Source organism: Malurus melanocephalus, unplaced genomic scaffold (genome assembly GCF_030028575.1).
Source record: "Malurus melanocephalus ecotype Western Australia unplaced genomic scaffold, MMel_1.1 scaffold_364, whole genome shotgun sequence".
Lineage (NCBI taxonomy): Eukaryota > Metazoa > Chordata > Aves > Passeriformes > Maluridae > Malurus > Malurus melanocephalus.
This window is the reverse complement of record NW_026623596.1, coordinates 480,394-503,716: the sequence shown is the minus strand read 5'-3', so window position 1 is coordinate 503,716 and position 23,323 is coordinate 480,394. Positions and strand designations below refer to the sequence as shown.

At 35.6% G+C, this 23,323-nt stretch overlaps 1 protein-coding gene across 1 annotated transcript in view; it reads left to right on the top strand.

The window, feature by feature from the left end:
- The window catches only part of LOC130580825 (contactin-associated protein-like 2), a 616,928-nt gene that overhangs the window by 138,903 nt on the left and 454,702 nt on the right, over positions 1-23,323 (top strand). The window lies entirely within an intron of this gene.

The window sequence follows — 23,323 nt, the reverse complement described above, 5'->3', positions numbered from 1 at the left end:
GATTTCAAAAGATTCACAACTCAATCCACTCTAGCAGCATTTATTCATGAAGAAATATTCTATTTTTCAAAAGTACTTCAGCAATGAAATCTTTCATTATATCAAGATCTCCATATATCAGAGCAATATTGAATTGCAGACATTTTATTTGGAAAATTAACCTAATCAATGAGCTTTTCTTAGCTATTGGAAATTTAAATTCAGAAAAGATGCTGTCAGAAAAGATGCTTATGCTTAATGGATACTTTTAAACTCCTCCTTACAATAAAGTCTCCATGCTTACTGCTTTTCACTATRTAAACAGGAAGCAGGGATGAAAATATACCACATCATTTGTACAAAGCAAATCAAAAGCAACTTTTTCCCTCCTTCAGAAGTTTGGCTTTTTTATTCTTATTAATTAGAGCCTCAAATTATAAATGTTTATGCAGATTTCTAAAGTTTCATCAAAGGTCCTTACAGTGTAATGCAATTAAGTTTCAGTTGATTAGGCAATTATAAATAAATGGGAATTTTTTTCTGTGTGAACAATGCACTCAGATAAACTGGTTTGTGGAACTAATATGATAAAAGGAATGCTGTGGGAGGTTTGTCACATTTATTATGCAAACTTAGAAAATCCTCGGAATGTGGAACTTTAAACATTCTRTTCTCCCTCTGGCATCTACTGATTTTTTGATAGAGAAACCCAGATAAGAAGTAAATTATTGCCCATTTTTTTCCTCCTTAATTCAATTATTCAACATAAGTCATGGCTAGGAGACATTTGCATGTTGAATTCAGGCTTAGTTGGGGAAAAAAATCTGTGCTTTGTACTCAGAAAACATTTTAATTAAACCAATGACGTTTGTGAATATGAAACAAGTAATAAATGCACTTTGTTTGTTCAAGAGATTACTGATGGATGACAATATTCTAAATTGGAACAGACTTACAGTTTCCTTAAAGTCTTTTAAAACTTCCAGTGCTTAAGGTACAACAATGATTTTCTAACTTTAAAGTAGACTCTGCAGAAAATAGTACACACATTTTATTCTTGATGCTATTATTTYTGCTAGAGATTAATGTGTATGTAGAGTGTGCAACCTAAAATAAGTGTCAGAATATGCAGGCTATATGCTTATCCTCCTTGATCTGTTTTACAAGATGTGTATTTATTTGAAGACATCCTAATCATTTAACACCAAATGTCGCTTGCTGAGGAGGGCATATCTGGCCAGGAAGTCTGAAAAAAAAAGAATGTTTATTCATATCTATATTTGATAGATAAGAGCTTGTAACCAGGTTTTGCTAATGAAGCATCAAATGTTTCTCTGACAGACATACACATTTTGAAACTGTGCTGATTAATGTTTTATATCTTACTGATTATGCTSCCCTTGTGACTTCAGTAATGTTTTCCCCACTTACTGGAAGCAAAATGAAGACAACGGGATAATTTAGATGAGGTACATACCTAAAGATTTTGCCAGACTTCAGTCACAATCTTTTTCCTTCCACCTTAACCTTAATCCACCTTAACTCAGTACAGGACACATATGCCTAAATGAAGAGTTAGATCTTTTGCTGTGACTGGGAAAATTGCTTTGATAACTGAACTTAATTTTAATAATATCACTAGTATTTCRTTGGTCTTTCTAATTTCTCTTATTTAAATTTATTTTGACATTAAAAAGGACAAAATAAGACTTAGCTTTTAGCTTACTTTTTAAGGAAGTGAAAATAAAGTGGTCCCACTCTATGTCTGTCTGCCGCTAATTTATTTTGGATATGGTGACCTAGTTAAACCATTTAAAAATCAAAGATAAATAAATCATACCGAGTTTTGTTATAATCTATTGCTATATATGGGGCATGGAGATATATATATATATATAAAAATATATAAAATATATTAGTATATATATATATGTATATAATTATGTGCATGTGTTCTCATCCAGGAATTTGTTGACCACATTTCTCTTCATCACATCCTTTCTAATTTGCTTAAAGTAAAAGGCAGCATATATAGACTTGACAAAACCTAAYATACAGTGATGTACAAATATATCAGAAAGAAAGAGAAGTTCATTCTTGGTTTCATGGAAAATATATTTTTCTTTTCCCAATTAAAAAGAGGAATGAAATACACTTATCTGGATTTTTTTTTTTCTAAATGACCTTAGTGTTTCCTTTTGTTAATAATAAGGTATTGAATTAAGATTTCAAAACTTTTAAATTTGAAAGCTGTTTATGAAATTAAATTTTTAATTTAAAAATGTTAGTAAGAAATATTTTGTTCCCAAAGTATTCCAACAATGATCCATGTTATTAAATTATTTTTTCTCTTATGCCGAATTACAACTATAGCCACATTTTCCTGATGAATATTACTTTTTTATAAACTTGTATTTTTCAATAGAAAAGACATTCATTGGAATAACCTCAGGGCAACTATTCTGTTGCATATGAGATACAAGTTCTTCTCATACTGACAGAAAATAGAAAGATGATTTCTTAGGGATGGATACACAGAGGAAAATGAAGAATCCAGGCAAGAATGCTGATATTTAGTTTTGATTATTTCATCAAAAACTTGGAATGCATTGCTCATTGTTATGACAAATCATATTCTTTTTCTTACCTCAGGTTATAAAAATTTAATTACCCAAATATTCTTTTATTGATTTAATATGTTTCCCTATTGGCAAAGGGTTCAGCAGTATATTTTCCAGCCCATTTCATAGTTCAATTTTGGATGGGTCTAGTGGCACGATTTCATTCCTCTTGTCAGCTTCAGAATTGATCTTCCAATCTTAAATGTTTCTTAATGGTCATTTAAAATGCAATTTGTTTCTTTACAGCTTTTAAAATGCAATTTGAATGGTATTGTTATTCTTTTGTTGTATGAGGATAGGCAACATATTATACCAAAAGGAACTAGCAATTTATAGCAAGATGTGTTCTGGCTTGATCAGTGGTCTCATCTTTTATCTTACTTGCTAACAGTAGTTTTGGGCAATATTTGCATTTAAATATCTRTCTTTCTGTCTGCATCTATCTCTCCCTATAAAATGCCATGGAACCCTCAAAGGTGTCACAGCAACAACAAAAAACATAAAAAATGACAAAATGAAAAGTTGTCTTCTTCATTAACTTCAGCAGTGTGGTATTAATAACAAAAAATTCCTAAAGTTATTATTTTATATGTATGCATTCATTTATTGCTATTTGAATCCTTCCTATGTGGCTTTTTTAAATCAAATTGTTCTCACCTGAGCACTGCAAAAGTTAGAAGTCTATATGGGAGAAGGCAGGACAAAGTTCCATACAAGGGTGTTTGGAACCATCCTAACCTCTGAATGCACTCCACTTGTTAAAAAACCTCTTTTCTTCACAGCATGTAAGATTAGAGTTCAGACAACAGTCTTGAGTGAACAAGTCACAAAATAAGTCATGGTGACTTTATTTCATTGGTTTATAATCATACAAAAACATTCAAAATTATTTGAATTTGACACCAGTGTGAAGCCATCTTGTCTTTAGCTTGTTCTGCAATTACTGTTCTGGTGAATATCTCCATTATTGCTACATGTCTATACAGAGCTTGCAAGTCAGAAACGGATCTGACAGCAGGAAAGGTGGAAGTGCTGGGGGTTGTTGGTCTCTCAATATAGGTATAGGAAGGTTCCTGCTCTAAGTTTCAAGGTGATCAGGGATTCTCATTGCTGAGATTACACTAGGACGAGCTGCCTGTGGCCGTTGGGAATCCTATTAGATTCTAAACTTAGCACTTCTAATTTTGCACATGGAGTGCTTCCACTGCATGTCCCAGTACCTCACTTATAACTGTGCTAGCAGAAATCAGCAGTCATTGCAGACCTAAAAGCTTCCCAAAGGGGTAGAAGACATGCTGGAGCTATCCTTACTACTTGGAGCAGAACCAAAAAGGAGTTCCAGATGGTAGGTTTTCAAATTGAGAACATTCTGATTACCTCCACATTAAAGGCCAGTGCAGCACAAATTGAGGACAGTTTTCATTTGCTACAACCTTCTAGAGCTCAGGACTGTGTGTCCACACTGAATCTTTACTGGCAACGAAATTCACACAGGTGCCAACCCTGCATGCCTCCCAGGCAGGCAAAGAGAAGAAATTAATGAAGTAACTTGCATCTACATTACAAGGGCAGTGCTCTGGGTTGTGCCCTGGTATGTGACTGCAACCTCTGATCTATTAAATATTCAAACATTTTTTAATACACTAGTGGAGACATTAAATGGATAATGCAAGACAAATCTTCATCAAAAATAAGCCTTTATTGTTAGTCATTAAATCATTAATGAATTCTACATATCTTTACTCAGTTTGACCACAGTAGATTTCACCTTTATATTTATTTATTTTACTGTGTTTCACACACTTTTTTTCAGTACTGGATCATCTTTACTAAAACTGAGCAGACAACTGAACAGTGATTCATGAAGGATTTGAAGGAACAGGAAAAGACAGGGAAAGGAAAGGGAAAGGAAAGGGAAAGGTCCTTTCTGATTAAACTTGCAATAGTTTGTTATGTTGTTTTCTCGATATGATTTACTGGCATTATGATTTATGGCAACCCTCCTCCCCCACAGCTGTAATTATAGGAAGTGGACTCTTCTAATGGGTGCCATAAATTTTAGCTTGAAAAATCTTTCCAAATTTTCGTCCTTCAGTACCAATAGGGCATCCAAAAATCCATCAGATTTTATCTATATTAATATTTTTAGCSTGTATATCCAGGGCTGAAACCTCTGCAAAACCAGATCCTGGGGTCATGAAAATAAATATAGGCCTGTTGATATGATAACATTAGCAGGATAAGAATATAAGTTATATTAAGACAATTATTAGAGCTTCTTAGCACATTTCTATTTTTTTTTTTGCTAAATTGAAAACTACCTTTCTGGATGCATTGAGGTAAATCCATTTGCAGATAGAAATGGATTTAGCTATGTTTCAGTAAAGATGATTAATTCTTCTTTTGGGGCTTGCCTTGTTGAAGAATGATAGATRACACTCTTCATACTCTTATCTCAACTGACTGGCCTGCCTCTCATCTATTCTGTGGTTTAAAGAAGCAGAAAGGGAATTTCTGTGAYAAGATTATTTTGGTAGCACCTCAAAAAAACCCAACTTAATAACCCTAATAAGTACAGAAAGTCATACAATGTACTACTACGTTCGCATCTCAGTAGACTTATTTCATAGGTGATGGAAATGTTTTGCKACTGTTAGAAAACTGTACAGACACACACGTGGAGCAAGTATCTAAAATATATTTCCACAGCATTCAATTAGTGAAGTTATGTTTACAGCTCTTCTTACATAAACACAATGACGTATGGGATTTAGTTGTTTTTTTCCTCAAATTACCACAAGTGCAATAGAAGTGAAACAACTTCTATTTTCTATCACTTTCTGATTTTACTTGGACTCAACAAGTCTGGAAAAAAAAATGATGATATGGGTGCAGTTTCATTAYATCTTTATAGAATTTTACTGTTTCAAAACAATGTCAAATATACATTATATATAAATATATATATATATATTCTATTAGTATCTCAAGAGATTCCTTGATGCAAGTTTAATCATACCTTGCATGTGTTTGAAGTCTAGGTCTTAGCCCTCATATTTTCAGTATTTGCAGGGCAAAAAGGAAGTGTAAAATTAGAAGGATATTTATAGGGCACTTACCTTGCAGCTGTAAAAATACTGTTTTGGTAGGGTACGTAGTCCATAACGGAGCTGTGCTTCATCACAGCCATGTTGGTACTACTGTTGGCTGTTTGAATACTACCTCAGTTAAGTGCATAATTRAATATTTTCTGCAACTGTATTGCAGTTACTCTTAGTCTGAGATTTTTTCACAGAGTACTTGTTGCTGCTTTATATGAGACTGGACAGGGGTAGGTGTTGTTTCATAGTATTTTACTTGGAGTATTTGTTCTTCATTGCATTAAAAAATTATAGAGCAAGGGTTTCCCTTCAGACGTTGCCTTATAATGCAGTTGGTCTAAATTGGTTTTGGTTGACTAGTACTGTTAGGAGAAAAGACATTTTGTCATGGAGGATGCTGTCTTGCTCTGAGAGTGGCAAATATCTGCTTTTCTTGGCAGAAATTATATGCGAGCAAAATTTAGAGATTTTTATCTGGAGTGAATGGTGGAATAATTGCTCTGTAAATACTGGTTTGTTTTATATAACTTTTTGTTTTGCAGATTGGTGGTTTAGATGGAGCAATTGGAGTAGTTCTTAAAAGTTGTGACAACCTTCTACTTCCTATTATKAAATCAAAAGTATTTCTTATTCATATTTAATGGTACTTAAAATACAGTAGCAGACTAAAAGATAAAAAATCCAGGAATTATGTCAATGACTGCTTAAATGAGGCTTGCAATTTCCATCTTACTTTGATAATCTTTCCTTGTATTATGAGGAAGATATTGAACACTTAAAATCATTACAGTTCTGTCTTCATGCAAGGCCAGAAATAACTTGAAGTTACTGCAAAATGTTTAAGAAGTACTTTTAAACCTCTTGCTTGTGTTTTTCTGGAAATCTCTTTTTTGATGTTTTTTTTTAGAGTAGGAAGAGAGGTGAGGAGACAGAAATGCTTCATAGTATTTTGACTTCAGAGGATTTAATTTTTAAAAATATTTAAATCAAAGGATTTAAATATTTACATTGGATGAGTAACTGTACTAACAAAATGCTGCTGTATAAAAAGACTGCCTTATATAATGGCATCTTCTACTTCCAGTTGTAAGCAGTAGCAAAATGATCTCTGATCACCACTGCAGCACATTCAACAGTAGGATTATAGTTTGTGTATTTATTTAATCTAATAACAGTCATTTCAGTCACAAACTGATGGGGTTTTTTAATATTTAAATTTTTTTATGAAACAAAATCTCTGGTAGTATACTAGTTCTGTTCTTTAACAGTGTCTATACCAGAAAAATGTTTCCATCATTACTAGTAAAATTTGAAAAAGAATATACATGAAAATAATCTTCTCTTTAAAGAYGGGCAAAATGAGAAAACTTAATACACCATAGGCTTGAGAAGAAGGGTTGAAATTATAAATTAGGAGCTCATAAATTAGCATGTTCTATCTCGTTCGTTAGCTTCTGCAAATTATTTGATTGGGATGGGTTTGTGTCAGGAATGAGGAAATAGATGAGGAAATGGAAGAAAAATGCGAGAAACCACCCAAAGATCAAGGTCCTGACAAAAAAAAAATCTTTATTTTATGCAAATACATCTATATATGTTTATTTTATGAGAAAGAAACATGAGTTAAAATATCTACTACTGGTTCAAAGAGTCAAAAGGGATGGACTAGAACTGTAATTGAATTCCTCATGATGGGGGACAGGCAACCTTTCAAAGATTTGTCATTTCCCTTTGGCAGATCTCAGTTTTCCTCAAGCAAGCTCTCTTCCTTATCAGCAGGAGCTCAAACAGTGGGTAGGTGTTATATTGCCCAGGAGGTGCAGCATCTTTGGTATTTCCATTCTTGCATTGTGCCTCCTGGGAWGGAGGTGATCCTGGGAGGAGACCTGGGAGGGCTTCCCTTGGTGGGCAGCTGGTGCTGGGCTTGCCCAGAGGGGGAGTGTGGCYCTTGTCACCAATGCAAAGAGGCAGTGAGGGTGCATGCTGTGGCAGGGAATGCCACTGAGGTGGGGACCTACAAGAAATATCGGGAGCAGCGCAGCACACGAGTCCCACTCAGTCACTGGATTTCTTTTGGAGGTCGAACTGCCAGTTTTATTCATATAAAATTGCTCCTTCAGCCACTCTGGGAGAGTGCTGTGGGATAAAGCTGAGATGGACCCTGCTAATGGTTCTGGTCAGCTCAGGGTGGTGCCTCATCAGCATTTAAGAATTCTGTCTCCTGCTGCACCATCCTGAGTTTATGTCAGCCAGGGCTGGAGCACCCCGGGCATGTCCTGAGCCCTTGGAGCTGCAAGGAACTGCTCGAGAAGGGCAGGAAGTACCTTTTGGTGGGGTCGGAATRTCAGCCTGGCTCCTGCTCCCCATTATGCTCTGCCACAGCTGCCTGCAGCTCATCTTGGGTGGGAAGCAGGGAAAGAAACCTGGGAAAGAAAACCCACCACTGGCATGGGTTCATCTCTGTCCTTCCTCTCCGCCATGGTAACAGCTCTGCAGCAGCTACCACCTTCCTAATACGAGAATCTTCCTCTAAGGACTGGAAGAGGAAGGTCCTCCCTCCTCACATTTTGAGTCTGGCTGCAAGCAGAGTCCCACTGGTTTCAACAATTTTGGTGGAGCAGGGCTCAGGATTTAACCCAGGGCTCAATTTGCAGATAAATTAAAGGAAGAGCTTAGATTTTGTGTAAACTCCTCACAGTTTTTCAAGAGAGTTGGTGGAGCTTAGCATGTATTCATGCCTTCAGGCCGAAGAATTAATTGAAGATGCATAGATGGCTGCTCACAGTCCCAGCAGGAAGTCCCTCAGTTATCTGGTAATCATCCCAGCCAATCTCTTCCAGAGGGTGGCTCAAAGCAGGATTTTAACTTAAATGTACCAAGAACCATCGTTCACTCCTGACTGATTAGTCATGCAATACTGCTCTTGCAGACTCTGGTACTTGCATCAGAGCAGAAAGATTAAGACAGGTAAAGCTCAGCTCTTTCTTCCAGAGAAAAGTTAGTTTCTTCAGGGAGATAAAAGAGTAGTAATCAAAATACAGTAATTCAACAGTGTAATAAAGCAAACAAACAAAAAACCCAATTAAGGCTGTGGGGTTTTTTTGGGTTTGTTTTTTTTTTTTAATTCATTCATTTTCAGGTCTCTGTCACTGTTTCACATAAAAACTATTTCATGTGTTTCTGATAGTGAGATTTTAAACAGAGAATGTTCAAGAAGTWTGAGATTGACCCACTGTTTCCAATTAGAGGAACCTGACTCCAAAAGCTCTCTACTTATTGGATGTATTTATAATTAATTTCTGGTTTACACTTATTCTTGGTGAATATAATGTATCATCTCATCTCTGAAAAGCCTCTTTTAAATGAGACTTCCTAATCTTATCAGAGGAAAAGAAATACCACTTCTTCCTGTCTAATGGCAACATTAAAAATTTATTACTAAAATAATTTGTTTCAAAGAGAACAAAATCTTCCAAAAATGGAAAGTTTGAGAAGAGAAGAAAAACCTAAGATGTTATAAAAGCTAGAGGAAAAATAATTTCCCAATTTCATCGCAATTTTCACAGTAATAACTAACCATTTAGAAAGGGGATTAATTTATTATTTCATATTATGACACYGTGGTAGTAATCACATGCATGGTGATGACTAAAAAATAAGTTATATCTTATTTTTTAATTTTAGTTGGAATTATTTAGAGCTGGTCAAAATGCTTTCCAATTCTCAGTTTGTATTATTTCTGAGTTATCCACAGAAGTTATCATCAGATATTGGGAAGTGGGATAATATAACAAAATATAAAAAAATAATGAAGTAAACCCCCAAGAATCTTAGTTTTTGAAATGGAATACTGAAATTAGTGTCAAAAATTAAGTTGTTTTGAAAAWGCTCTCAACAGAATATTGAACAAAATTCAAAGCATAATGAAAATCTGGGATCAAAATATAAAACATTTAAAGGTTTTAAAGAATTGCTTGAAGACCTTTACCAGGGCAAATGAAGTGGAATTTTCTTCCACCAGAAACACGTGCTTTATTTATTGCTAAAGAAAAGCWCCTTGCATGTAGATTTAACATGTTGTTGTTACAATTTGCTTCTATTTCCCTTTCTCTCGTCTTCCAGCTGAGAAGAACTAAGTACAGCTTCTTTTGAGGCCTCTTAATAATTGGTTGTAATCAGAGTGTCAGATAATAAGACAGAAACATCTTCCCACAATGGAATATTGTGCCAAAGAAGTACAAAGAGAAGACATTGAGCCTCATTGGCAATAATCACTGTAATCTCTTGATCCATCTCTCTTTGACAAAAAGAATGACTCTCGTTTATTCAAGGGTTCATTTCATTTGGCTCTGTCTACTTGTGGATGTGTCATGGCAGAGCCACTCACAAAATTGTTGTGTTTTCTATGTTTTACTTTGTGCTCTAGTTGACAGGTCAGTAAGGAAGGGCACCAGGAAGGAATAAGGTGTRAGAGAGATGAGAAAGATGGAGAAGGAAGAGCAAAGTAGATGAAAGTTTTGCAAGTGGCCCAAAGTGTGTATTCCACTTTTWTGGAGCTAAAAATCTGTAGGGCTGGCTGGGACATTTGTGGTTTACAAATGTGGTTTACAAAGAAGCGTGTGAGAGAGGACTCCAAGGAATTGCCTTGGGCGATCCTCTGGCTTTGCTTCAGTGGGGCTCCTCTCCACAGGCAGTGGTTTGCTCAGGAGAGACCCATCTGCTCTGGCTCTCACCAGTCTGGTGGTTTTTTGATTTTTTTTCTACCAGCTCACTGAGCTCATGGCACACATGTGGGGGCAATAGGAAGCTCTGAAGATGTTTAACAGTTTTGTGATGATTCTTGAAAACAACCCCCTTCACAAACCTGCAGGAAGAAGGGATTTTTAGACTGTGTGGCATTTTTTGAAAAGTTTTAATTTTTCTGTTACATTTACCTCTTCTTCCATATTTTGACACCAAATCACAATAAGACTGTGTAAGAGACAGCAGACAAAATGAAGGAATTACAAGGCCAGGCTTTTAAGGGAAATGCTTACAAGGCATTGTGAGTCTTTGGCTATTTTTCAGCAGCCTGTGTGTGTGCCCAGAGATGTGGCTTCAGAAGTTGTTTTGAAGGAAGTTTCACTAGAATACCTGGCGAACAAATTCCTCAAGTTCCTGTCAGGGGGTTCTTTGCCTTCCCAAAGCTCCCACCACTGCCATGTGCTCAGCTGGACCAGAGCCCTGGTGATTGGCTGCAGAAAGCTCATTAGGTAGGAAATGAGGCAGTCTGAACTATGGCATGTTTGTTTTGAGAGAAAGTGAATGAAAGATGAAACAAATTGGATCTTTTACATTGGTATGAGCCAAGAGGCTACAGATTTTGTCCCGGTTTGTGTGCATATTTCTGTGTTTCCAATAAAAATAAATTTATGAGATATATACAAATTGTTTACGTGTAARTAGTGTAAATGTAATGTAAAATTTCATTCTTTTGAAAAGCGGTATTTGCAATTGTTAAAATGCTATGGAACTTTGATGTCTGAAGCCCWCAGGTCCTCTGTATTAATGATCATAACCCACAAGTACAGAGACCGGTTTAAATTTAATTTTGTAGATTGCCAGTGTGATTTGTCTTTCTAAGGCTCCTTTCTGTAACTGTGAGAAAAGGAAATTTAAAGATAAAATTGTAATAGCCTATATAAAAATAGAGTGCAAAATAGTGGAATAAGTTATGGTGGAAGTGTGTAGTATGGGCATCTGGTGGAGCCCTATACCTTTGGTCATATGTACATGTGTGTGCCAATACATATTCTTCAAGACTAAAATCTCTCAAGAGATATTTAGTTCATATTAAAATAACTTGGACAATATATCAGAATATGTCTTCCAAGTTAAACCACCAGAATCTCAAATTGTGACAAATTATTCTTTTTAGTAGTGYTGTTCTTCCTTTTACTGACAGAAAGCATACTTGGAAGGCCGAGATTATCCAAAKAAAATAGCTAAAATATATTAATAATTGGTTACACATCATTAGATTTGATTTTGGGATGTTGTAGAGTGAGTAGTCAGCACATTAAACATTATGCTCTTCAAAATTGTGCGCAGTACTGAGTACAAACTGTGGAGGAGACAGCCCAAGTGTAAAATAATCATATCCAGGCAGATCCTGCAAATGCTGAGTTGTTTTTCCCCCCAGAAAGAAGGCTTAGTCAATAATTAAAATAAGCAATCCACATTTGATTTAAGACAAAAAGAGCTAAAGGCATCTGTTTTCCTTTTTCACTTGACTTTGCTTTGGCAGTCAACTTTAGGCATAAATGGAAGTGTAAACATGTTGTCTTTGAGAGCTGCTTTTACCGCTGAGGCACTTGACATGCAAATCTGGAACATAAATTTAGCTTTAAAATGGCATTGCACAAAGATTACTTTTACATCTCTCTCTGTAGCCAGAAAGAATGTGGAAAAGATAACTTGTTTCAGAACGAACTCAAGAATAAATCAAGAAGGAACTGGCACAAATTATTATAGTCTGATCAAAAAAGGCTTGCACCTTAAACTGCTGCATGGTGTTGACAACTAATGCAGGCATAATCTTTATTATTTTGAGGATACTGAAAATAGATGATAGGTAAATTTAATGACACACTGAATTTCCAGTTACAAGGTGTAAGCATGGATCTTCAGGAGTTTGAAAACTTGCTTTGCTAAATTTCTCTCTCTTTTCCCTTGTGACTTGAGCTCTTTTGTAGAAAACTATTAATTCAGAGTCTCGCCTGGCTTGTGGTAGACTACCATTTTACACATCACTTAGGCTGTTATGAGTACCTGCAGAAGCTATGAAGGCAATGGCAGGACAGACCCTGTATGTAAGCACTTTCTGTGATGKGCAGTCCACTCCTGTCCCTAGGATGTAATTTTCAGAGACTTCTGCAAGAGAGAAGTATGGGCTGGTGTAAAGGAGAGAAGCAGGAGTCTGTTAGTTTAAAAATATATAACATTCTCTTACCAGTTCCCTGTGAACTGTTTAATTCTCTCCCAGATAGCTCTAATTCTCTAGAAGAAGCAGCCTGGGAATTTGAAGTTACTCTTCCAACTCAGTGCAATGAGTTTGGTTCCTCACAGCATGAGCTTACGTAAAAGAAAAAAAAAATACTTGCTAAGCACTTTAATTGATTCCATGTCTTGGCTTTTTTTCTTGCTTTGGAATTAAAATGCATTTAAACTCCCCAAATTATCTGGAAACTATTGTATATTTTTCTAAACTCTCCTGTAGTGAGCATCTTCTGATCAAGGAAGAGGAGAGAAGGTAATATTTTAATAATTACTTAGTACTAAATAATTAAAAGAATTACTGATTTGGGACTAGAACCCTGTATTAACTATCTACYTAATGGCTACTAAGTTGCAGTGATACTGCATAACTATTGCTATGTGAAATAAGGCTACAATAAGCTGATGTAAAGCATTTAGAGGTAATGAACTRGCCTATAGCAGAGTTAACTTAGAGTCAGTCACTCCTGTCCTTGAGAGAACGTCTGTTTATTCTCTACTTATAGCTGCTTCTGGTATGTACTTTAGCTTTGGTTTTATTCTTTAGACTTGAAGAGCCGGTTCCTGCATTGGATCGCAATGAATTAGTCCACAGACCAGTATAAGAAACCATACTACTAATTCTATTTTCTCTCTTTATTTAACTGAAAATATTTTTGTGTTCACTGCTGTTAGTGAATTTTAATTTTAATTTGTACACTTCCATATATTAAAAAAAGTATACAAGTGTAGATGTAGCTGTCTGGAGTAACATCTGTGAAAGCAGAAACTCAAACATGAAATCACAGTGATGACTTTTTCTGCAAGTATTGTCTGAAGTTTTCAACATAARAAAACACTTTAAAGCTTGCATCATTAGTTAGTGTTAGAAATGCTTTTTTTCAGAACAGAACACTGAAAGTAGGTTAAATTAGCAGTCATATCTCTCAAATGTTTCCCTTCAAAGGCTCAGTGAATTCTGTGTTTTCAGTTAAGGAATAAATTGTCTCCCCATCTCGACTTTTAGTTTATGTCTTTTGATGGAGTCACATCTCACACGTGAAAAGCACAAGTTTGTAACAGTAATCTGTCAATCTCTCTTGGAATACTTAAAGAAAAAATTATACATTATTCTTTAGTAAATTGCCTGTGTCCTTGGATGGTGTGGTCGTTTTTTATGTTAGCTTTGTTTTGGTTTGGTTTGGTTTTTTGTTTTTTTTCCCTGAGGATGTAACAATGTTTAGAAGTCATTTTGATTATCCCTTCTATCATTAGGAAACTGCTAGACAAGAAAAGAGTTTCAGCTCAATTTTTAGCTTATCCCTAGTGTCTTTTGAAAGACACAAGTGTAAAGAAAAGAAAAAATACATTTTGCACTTTCCACATCCATTTTTTTATATTACATATTAACCTTTTCTATTCTCTGAAAGATTCCCTGATGTCTTGGATTAACATAAGAATAGGTTTTCAGAACTCAAAATGAAGATAATGTATTTCATATGGACACTTCATTATTCATTGTGTTCTAACATCTCCTCAAATGAGGTCTGGGCTTTTTCCCATTTCTCCTTGTTGCTGTCTACCTAGAGCACATTTTTCCCCATAGGACAGTCACTTTGCATTGCATTTGTCTGCAATTGTCTCCACTTCAATTTACAGTTGACTGCTAAGATTATTTTTTATATACTCAGATGAAGGACAGCATATAAACATAAATTGTGTTGAATTACATAATAAAAAGCCTATTAGTGTGAATGCCTCATTTCAAGGTTGTCATAATGCGTCCTTTTGAAGAAGATGCTAGTTCAGTGCCATGTTAACTGTGATCATTTAAAATGCTATATACCTGAATTGGTTTCTTTTTGCATGTGTCATGGGGTATTCTGAACTTTGTATCAAGGTCATTTTTGCACAATACCAATAACTAACATTACTACTGTGAGACAGCCTAATAAATTATCATTTATGTCGGCTTTAACCTAACTTGATGGCTAATTTTCTTTAGGAATATTCCTACAGCTGCTAAACTTTGTTACTTATGAAAATACTGAGGATCGTTCCACTTTTGGCATGCTGTCACTCTGCCTTTAGCTGTCACACTATCACTCTGTATCTCAAAGAGGTGGAGATGGAAACCCATCTGAAATGTCACCAAACCCAGTTCTGCTCCTACAGCACTCCTGCCTAGTATGTAGAGGCTGAGCTACCTAAGGCTAGATCAGTGACAGTCATGTCATTTTTGCTTCTTTCTAAAGCAGGGGAAACAATGCTTTTCTTCTAAAAAGCAAGCCACTGTGACTGCCTCCATCAGCTGCAAATAGAATTAAGCTGAATAGCTACCAAGTTGAAAGCTGGTTTCCTAGAAGCACATACAAACACTTGGTCTATCCCACTGGAAGTTTTCTGGAAAAGTATAGAAAACCTAAACTTTCTTGCAGTCTTTCTTCACAGAGCAACTTGTTTACCATGAGTGGGTATGTAGTAAGTGCATAAAAGACAGGCCTGAAGCCTATTTTAGGCACTACTCCTACAGATAATCAGATTCACACAGAACAATGAAATTACTTGTTCAGAAAAGATTAGTATAATAAGAAAAAATAATAGCACGATCTTTTTGTAAACCTCAAGTCAACAACAGGTACCTTTAATGATATTCTGCACTTTGCTCTTCATCTGAGATGTTAGAAGCACTTGGAGTAATTTAACCTTACTCTGTTCTATGGGTGAGAAAACAGACTTGAGACTACTCTGACATAATCAAATAACTCAGCTTTTTGCTTTGCCATGTTCTGTTTAAAATGAAAAGCGCTCTGTCTCCCTCATATCATTTGTACCTCTCCATTATTTTGTGTACGTTCCTCATGCCGCAATCAAGCCCCTCTCTTAAACACATGTATTTGTGGTTCTATAACTCTTTAGAGGTGTTTAGAGCTGAAAGTATGCTCTGGTACAGTGCTCATTCCCTCATGCAACCAGTCTTTCAGTCTAAAGAGATGAGTCTGTAGAATGGAGATTAATGTTATTTTGGTGTTGTGTTCTGTGAGGATTGGCCTCCAGGAAATGGCCTTCCCAGACTCGCTTACTTCTGTGTATATAGATATTTGAACAGATTCCTAGAATTTCAGAACAGAAAATTTGCATGAAATTCAATCAATCCTCAACATCCTTGAAATCTTAATTTACATAACTTCTGGCTTARTAGCAGTTTGCATGACAACACAGTGCTCCAAATAATTTATTTTAGCTGCCTAAGAAATCATCAAATGGWTGATGATTTTTATGGATTTTAAATATCAGAGCTTCTTTTCCTGTAGTCTAAATAATTCTGAAAGCATTTTTACAGATTTTCATGTATCTGCAAATTAAATAAGCCTGAGGAACAACCTATTTTTAAATGCATAGCTGTAAATGGAAAAATAGATAAAATCCACAATTTTTGTAAATTGTTTTTAATCCAGGAGAATCAAACCAATGAAATTTTGTTTGTCTGAAGATTTAATTCTGAGCCTTCTTGAAAAAAAAAAAAAAAAANGAGGTGATGGCAGCAAGGAAAGGAGGGTTCTTTCTTGGAGCAGGTAGAAGAGCTGGTGAATGGTCTAAGACGTTCCATACATCTTCAAAGAAATACAAACTGTTATGATTGATGCAAATTAAATGGTATCAACACTTCCTCTCGAGCAGCAGATTACTGAAAGCAACCATGACTCGTGGCTGTTCCCATCTGTTCCCAGCTAAAAGAGTATTGTGTTCTGTGTCTGAAAATCTGGTCTGAGAGAATTCCAGCAAAGGCACCTCCTGCAGACTTTGGCTAACGACCCCGTGTTTGACACTAAGAGCTCCACATGAATTCCTAGAAGGTCTTGAAATATCCATTCTGTAAGGACTGTGGGCATCCCATTGTGTTCAAACTGGCAAATCACCTTCCTTAAGCATCATAATGATTCAGTGACCATGACCATGAAGATTTTCCCATCTGTTTTATGCAGTATTTTGTTTTTCTGGTATTGTTGAAGAGTCTAAAACTTCCAAAATAACCGAGAAAAGAAATCTGAGTCAAATAATCAAATTTGGAATTCTTTTTCCTCACTGAAGTTAGTTCCTTCTGCATATGTGGTGCTGTGAAGAAACATCTTGTATCACATTATCAGTTTTGCTACCAACTTGTCTATTTGACAAGATTAAAAAAAGCTGCCGCAGCCTCTTGCATCCTGTTTTGTAAGCAGCACCAGCCCTCTGCTGCAATTGCTTTCATTCCTGCTGTTACCTCTTGGGCAGCACTTGGACTGAATGTGATAAATCAGTTCAGTAACCAAGACTTTTTTTGAGGAAACGTGGTGCAGAATACTTCCAGCTTCATGATCACCACACTAGCCGTCAGGAAAAGAAGAAAGCCAAACTAATAACTCAGGAGAGCAGAAGAATCTTTGGGAACACTTGCCTGACACCTGCTTATCACACTTTGGGTTTTCCTGCAGCAGCTCTATTCAGTGAGAAATTTAAAAGCTAGAAATGTSTTGTGTTCACGCTGAGTGATCAGAACTCCTGCTGCCCCTGCATCCTGTCATGAGACAATAATCTTGCATTTTTAAAACTGCCCAAAAACCCAAAGATATTTTCAGAAATAGTATGTCAGGTCTTTCCTTTTTTTTAGTCATAATTTTTTTTTTACTTTTACCTTTTCCCCTGTGGACAGAGTAAGCATTTCACAGATTTCCTTTGCATTGGAAGTTTTTATACAAATAAGTAATTCAGTTTCAGAAGGAAAACAGTTTTGTCAATTGATTAACATTCCTATGCCCAACAGGATCTGTGGTTTATTGTAGTAAATTTATGAWTTGATGTGGACAAACTGACGTGTACCTAGCTCCTGCAAAAGGTGGTGAAGGTTGATTTGAGACATGTTTATGCCCTGATATTGTGCATTCRTTTGCCAGCCACTGTGAAACAGCTGCAAAAAGGACAGGGAGCTGCCACTGCACCTGCTGTGTAGCACACTGCGCTTTCTGAGATGGAAAGACTTTCTGGTGATTCATTCACAGAATTTAGAGGAAGTGGCTGAAAATGTGAGGTTGTTTAAATGTTGGAGGCTCGTCTTGTCTTTTAAAGCAAAGCAATTTTTTGGTCTGGCTTTTAGAGTGTAGTCCTATCTCAGAGATGATTAGAAAATTAGGACTGATATCTAATTATGAACATAAAGTGTTGTTATATTMATTTAGTGAGACTGGAAATGTACAAAATATTTTTGATTATGAGTTCAGGAAAAATGAAGTTTCCTCGCACTGAATGTCTATACACAAACTGATTAAGAGCTCTATTTCCACCTCTCTAATGTCCTATATGGAATTGCCTCTTAACAAGGTTTACTGAACATATTATTAGTAGAAGACCTAATTGAGATTTTAGATTCCTTTTCATTCTATAGAAATAAAAGGCTGGTAAGTTAACAATGACTAAAACATTCATTTAACATGATTTGTAAGTGTTAAAACAAGAAAATATAATTTTAACTTAATTTGCCTTATGYATAACACAGGATATAAACATTTGATCTGATAATTGCTACATTAAATCTTGAAAATAGAGGCTATTCTTCACAAAAAAATACCTCATTCTTTTATTGAAAAAAAATTGTGGAAAGGGATTGSTTGTGTTACCCTTGCTGTTGTTGCTCTGAATTCCTCTCAACTGCCYGCTCATTCTGCACCTCTTACAACTGGCCTAAAAAATTCCCTGTGATCATCAATTTTTTTTCCATGTGGAATGATATGTAAAGCTTTAACTTAACTATCCTGCAAATACTGGTGTATTAGTAGATAACTGTTTAGTACATAACTGGTTTAGTCTGTGGGTATGTTTATGTTATAAAATGTGCATTTAATGAATGAAAAATATGCAGACAGTGACATCCAAAGAAAAGGTTTTTGCAGAGAGATTTTATGTATTTCCTCACTTAAATATGTAAAGCTTAATATATAATATGCTTTTTTTGCATAAATCATGATTTTGCTTTCTTTTCAAGTGATAGATTTGTCCAGGAGTAGATCACAAAAGGGCTATCAAAAGGGTTATTGATACATTCACTTTGGTCCTGCTGAGATTTTACATAGTTATGTATTTTGGGGATTTTTTTACTTTTTATCTTTTACTTTGTGTCATCCTTTTATGTGTTTGACTTCAAATGTGACAGAARTACCGTGTCCTGAAGCACAGTTAATCTGTATGTTCATTCATACACTGATTCACAAAGCCCTTGTAATTTCTCATTTGCTGCTGCACTTTCTCCAAACATGCTCCCTGCTGTCTTTGCACAGCTCTGATATTGAACACTCTGTGAAGAGCTGTCTTTCCTTGTCCCTTTGCCCTGTGGGACCACATGCATCCCCTACGAGGTACATTGATAAATACAACATTAACATTTTAAATGTTTTAGAGCTCTTCAGGTGAAACTTCCTGTGGATGTTTCATAAACCTTGTTGTAAATGCTCCGTAACAGCTCCACTGTAATAACTGCTTCTCTTTTCCCTTCCTGAATTTGAGCAGCAAAGAAAAYTTCACTGATCTAAATATTTGTGATAATGACTGCTTTCATTGTGATCTCTCCTGAATGTTTCAAGTCTGCAGTTGGTTTTATAGAACTAGGGAAGGCACCTCCTCTGAGAACCATGCAGCTTGTGCATGGTGACAGAAACTTGACGAATGATGATGCTTGACATTGATATTTGTCAGGTGACATGAAGAAGTACTGGAAAAAAACATAAATATGGAAAAGTATATGAGGCCATCATTTACACCGTATTTAAAAAAAAATCAGCTTTAAAAAGAAATATGTAAATTATTTGAAAGAGCATTTGTTACTAATACCAGTTATCAGAGATGAGTGAGTTCTGCCTGACATAGCACATGCATGAGACACRTGCTTGTAGAAAGGTCTCTCTGAATTATGAGATTAAAAATTTACTAGAATTAATTTTCAGTCTGCATCAATCTTTAATCACCATCAAATTAATTCAGAATTTCATTATTTCCTAACAAAGAAAATAAGTTGCCCCATTGGAAATACTTACAAAGTGCAGGAATTGCAGTCCATTGAAAGGGGAGATAAACTGAATTTCTAAGTCAGTTTGGTCCTTTAATCCAATTGCTTTTTGTGACCCCTTATAAAGGGTAATGCAGTATTTCATCCAAACTTAAGAGAAGCAAAATAAGGCTTTTGTTTAACTAATTTATTGGCCCTTTAATTGGGGTTTCTTTTGCAAGGCTGGCAGTTGGACAAGGACCTAATGTGCTTATATATTTATATGTATTGTCTGATATCCAAGAAAATAACTGAATGAGAGAAAAATAACTGAATGGGATTAGCAACATCTCTGCCACCCACAACTGTTCTGAAAGGCAATTTATAGGCACTTTTCTTGCTTGGTGATGAAAAAGGAACTGYCAGACAACATCACTTGCTACCAGCATCATTCCACTGAAGCAAGAAGGTGAAGAGTCACCCTGGCACTGTTTATCAGGCTTGCTCAAATACTTAACTACAGTCACAACAGGAAGTCTGGAAATACTTTTTCCCACAAGTTACCTAAAACAGTGCAGCTTTCATTAACCAAGTTGAATCAGAATCTAYTTATAGTTTCTTAATTTCTTTAATTGGGTTAAATACCTGACAGTTTCTCACAATATTTAAAAAACAAACTAGGAGTATTTCTTCAATTTAGTCTTATATCCAAGAAGACTTTATGCTCTGTTAACCGCCCTTGTTTTTCATTGAAGTAAACAGAARCCCACAGAGGTGTTAAAGCCAGATTTGCAAGAACACAATTTTAATTCTGAGCATCCTTGCTTTTTTATTAGTATGATGAGATTATTAATTCCTGCATTTTTTTGTTTTATTTTTATTTAATTATTTCAGCGCATTATAGTGGCCATGGGAAGCAACAGACAAGAGATTGAGAAAGGCCAATGTGGATAATAGCAGTTTTATGGTARCTTTCTGACTCCTTTATTTAGAGCCCAATAGAGTCTTTTTCTGACTAAATCAGGGATTAGAAGTAAATCATGGATACTAAGATGTTTGTGCAAGAAGAAGTTAAGAAAATAATGTGATTAGACAGCTGAGGGAGTAGTGGGAACTCTACAGGATGCAGAGGTTATGGCATGTCAATAGAGAATTTACATAGGTCAGGATCCCCATTTCAAACACTGTTAAAAACTGTTTATTCACTCTTTCATTTATTTATTTATTTGCTTGCATGTTTCTTTTACTTGGAAGACCTTTTAATAAGTAATATTTGGTCTCAAAGCTAAAACACTGTTTGGTACCTGAGGTGCTATTGGCATTTTTTATCTAAGTATTAGAGCTACATTCCAGTGTGCCAAAGAAATTTTGGTTGATAAGTGAAAAATCTATAAAGGGAATTGTGTCCAAGAGGCAGAGATTCCTGTGTCTGCTTCCTAAGGTACATGAAGCAGTGATTCAGATAGGGAATCAAATGGAAGTAAGGAGGACAGTCAGAGCTGAAATAGCCAGAAATGCTGGACATATGACTGCAGAAGAAAAACCGTGTAGAGAATTAAGCTGTTGAGTTTTCTGCCTGGGAGCACATAGTCTTTTATTTCAATTCATCCGCATTACACTGCTTATTTTGTTTAAATCCAAAGCAGTTCATGAAAATATTTAATATGATTGCACTTACACAGTAGCAGAACTGATATTCAATAGAATGAATACTTTTATAAAAAATATCTTAAAACAATTCTTTGTTGTAATTATAAGGGAGGGAGGGTGTTTTTAATTTTTACCATAAAATATCTTCAGTCAAGTCATTTTTATGTTGTATTTCTCTTACTGGATTTGAAATTCTTGATTTCAGACTATAACAGCCTGGAAAAGTTCTGAAATGCATATCACATTGTATGTATCAAACACTTCTAATTTTTTTAGGTGTTGTTTCTAAGCAATAGAAAATGCTGCTTTCCTAATTTTTTCTTAGTGCTCTTCTATGTTTGAATAATTTTATTCTACATMTATTATGCCAATGTTCTACATCAGGAAGACTGAATTCTGGCATGATAAGTTACTAATAATAAATGCAAATGAAGTCAAAGGTTCCGAAAGATTATATTAATTGTAAGAGTATCAGAACTGTATAATTAATAGCCTGCTTTTATGCATTTCCAGCCTTTACACTAATTGCTTGTATCTCCTAGAAAARTGGAGAGAAAGCAAAGAATCTAAATTTTCCCTTTATGATCTGAAAAATTCCTATGATGATGTCCACTCACTTGTCAGGGAAAACAGCAGGATGACAGTTGTATTCTACTCTCAAATGCTGAATCTAAGCTCAGAAAGATATTTCTACATTTTGTTTTCAAGTTAGATGTATGCTTGCAAGGAAGAGAATAGGGGGAAAGTAGAATTCTCAATCCTGATATCWATGAGATCCAGCTAGAAGTTTTGAGTGAAAGGAGGAAGAGGGATTATGTCACATGAGACTGAAGGGGACACAGAGTGATCAAAACCCAGTCTCATATCAGCATCATTTTATCTGGGGACCAGATCACTCTATTTGTGTACATGGATGCAGTATTTCACTGCAGGCACGGAACAGAAGCCTAAGCTCTCACCTGTGGCCATTTGTGCTTCCTAGTCAAGTAGATTTAACTTTTCAAACAGAGAAATACTGATGGAATTAACAGTCTATGTTACTGCTGGGTAAGGAAAGAAAATATTGGAAGATACACACAAGTGGTGGATAAGCTAGTAATGCTGCTATGTAAAGGTACCAAGTTTATTTATTTTAGTAAAATCTCTGTTTCCATTAAATTAAGAAATGTAGATTGCTCTGATTCTGTTTCTTCACAATTGTATACAAAGTTTGTGCAATGATGTGGTCATGCTCAGAGCAGGTGGGATAATGGAGAAGATGATGTCCTCAGCACTGGCAAGGGGAGTTCTGTTAGGTTAGGAGTGTTTAAATTTGGTCTGATATGGTTGCATCTGCCAAAATAAGCATTACCTAGCTTTGGTTTTATCTCCCAGTTTGATCCAATCAGTTTTGAAAACACTGGCAAGATTTGGCTGGTGAAGGTGCAAGGAAAATGAGGAGAGAAGCAGGGAAGTAACGCAAAGTACAGAAGTCATAATACTGCTGAGCATTAATCTAAATTTCTCTTAATTTCTTTTAAGCCAGCATGGCCAAATTGGACATATGTTTCAAGAACTTAAGTTCAAATAGTTAAATTATTTTGAAATGTACTGAAGAGCAGAGATGAAAGAGATCAGAATGAGGCCTGTAAACCTCCCAAATGCTGGCACCTATCCACATCTGTACAATTCAACCATTTCTTCATGACAATTGAAGAAACCTTCCAGATATTTTCTCAACATCAGTCATCTTCCTAGCTGCAGTGCAGATGTGTCTGAAGTGTCTAATGTATATACATGCACCTGCTGAAGGTGATAAAACTCATTATTGATGCCTTTGGGTAGTGTATTCACTCTGGTGCTGATAATACCTGAACATGTAAAACATTGTCCCTTCCCGTCTGCCAACCTCCACCATCTTTCCTCCTTCCTGAAACCAAACAATTCATGTGTGGGCTTCTTTG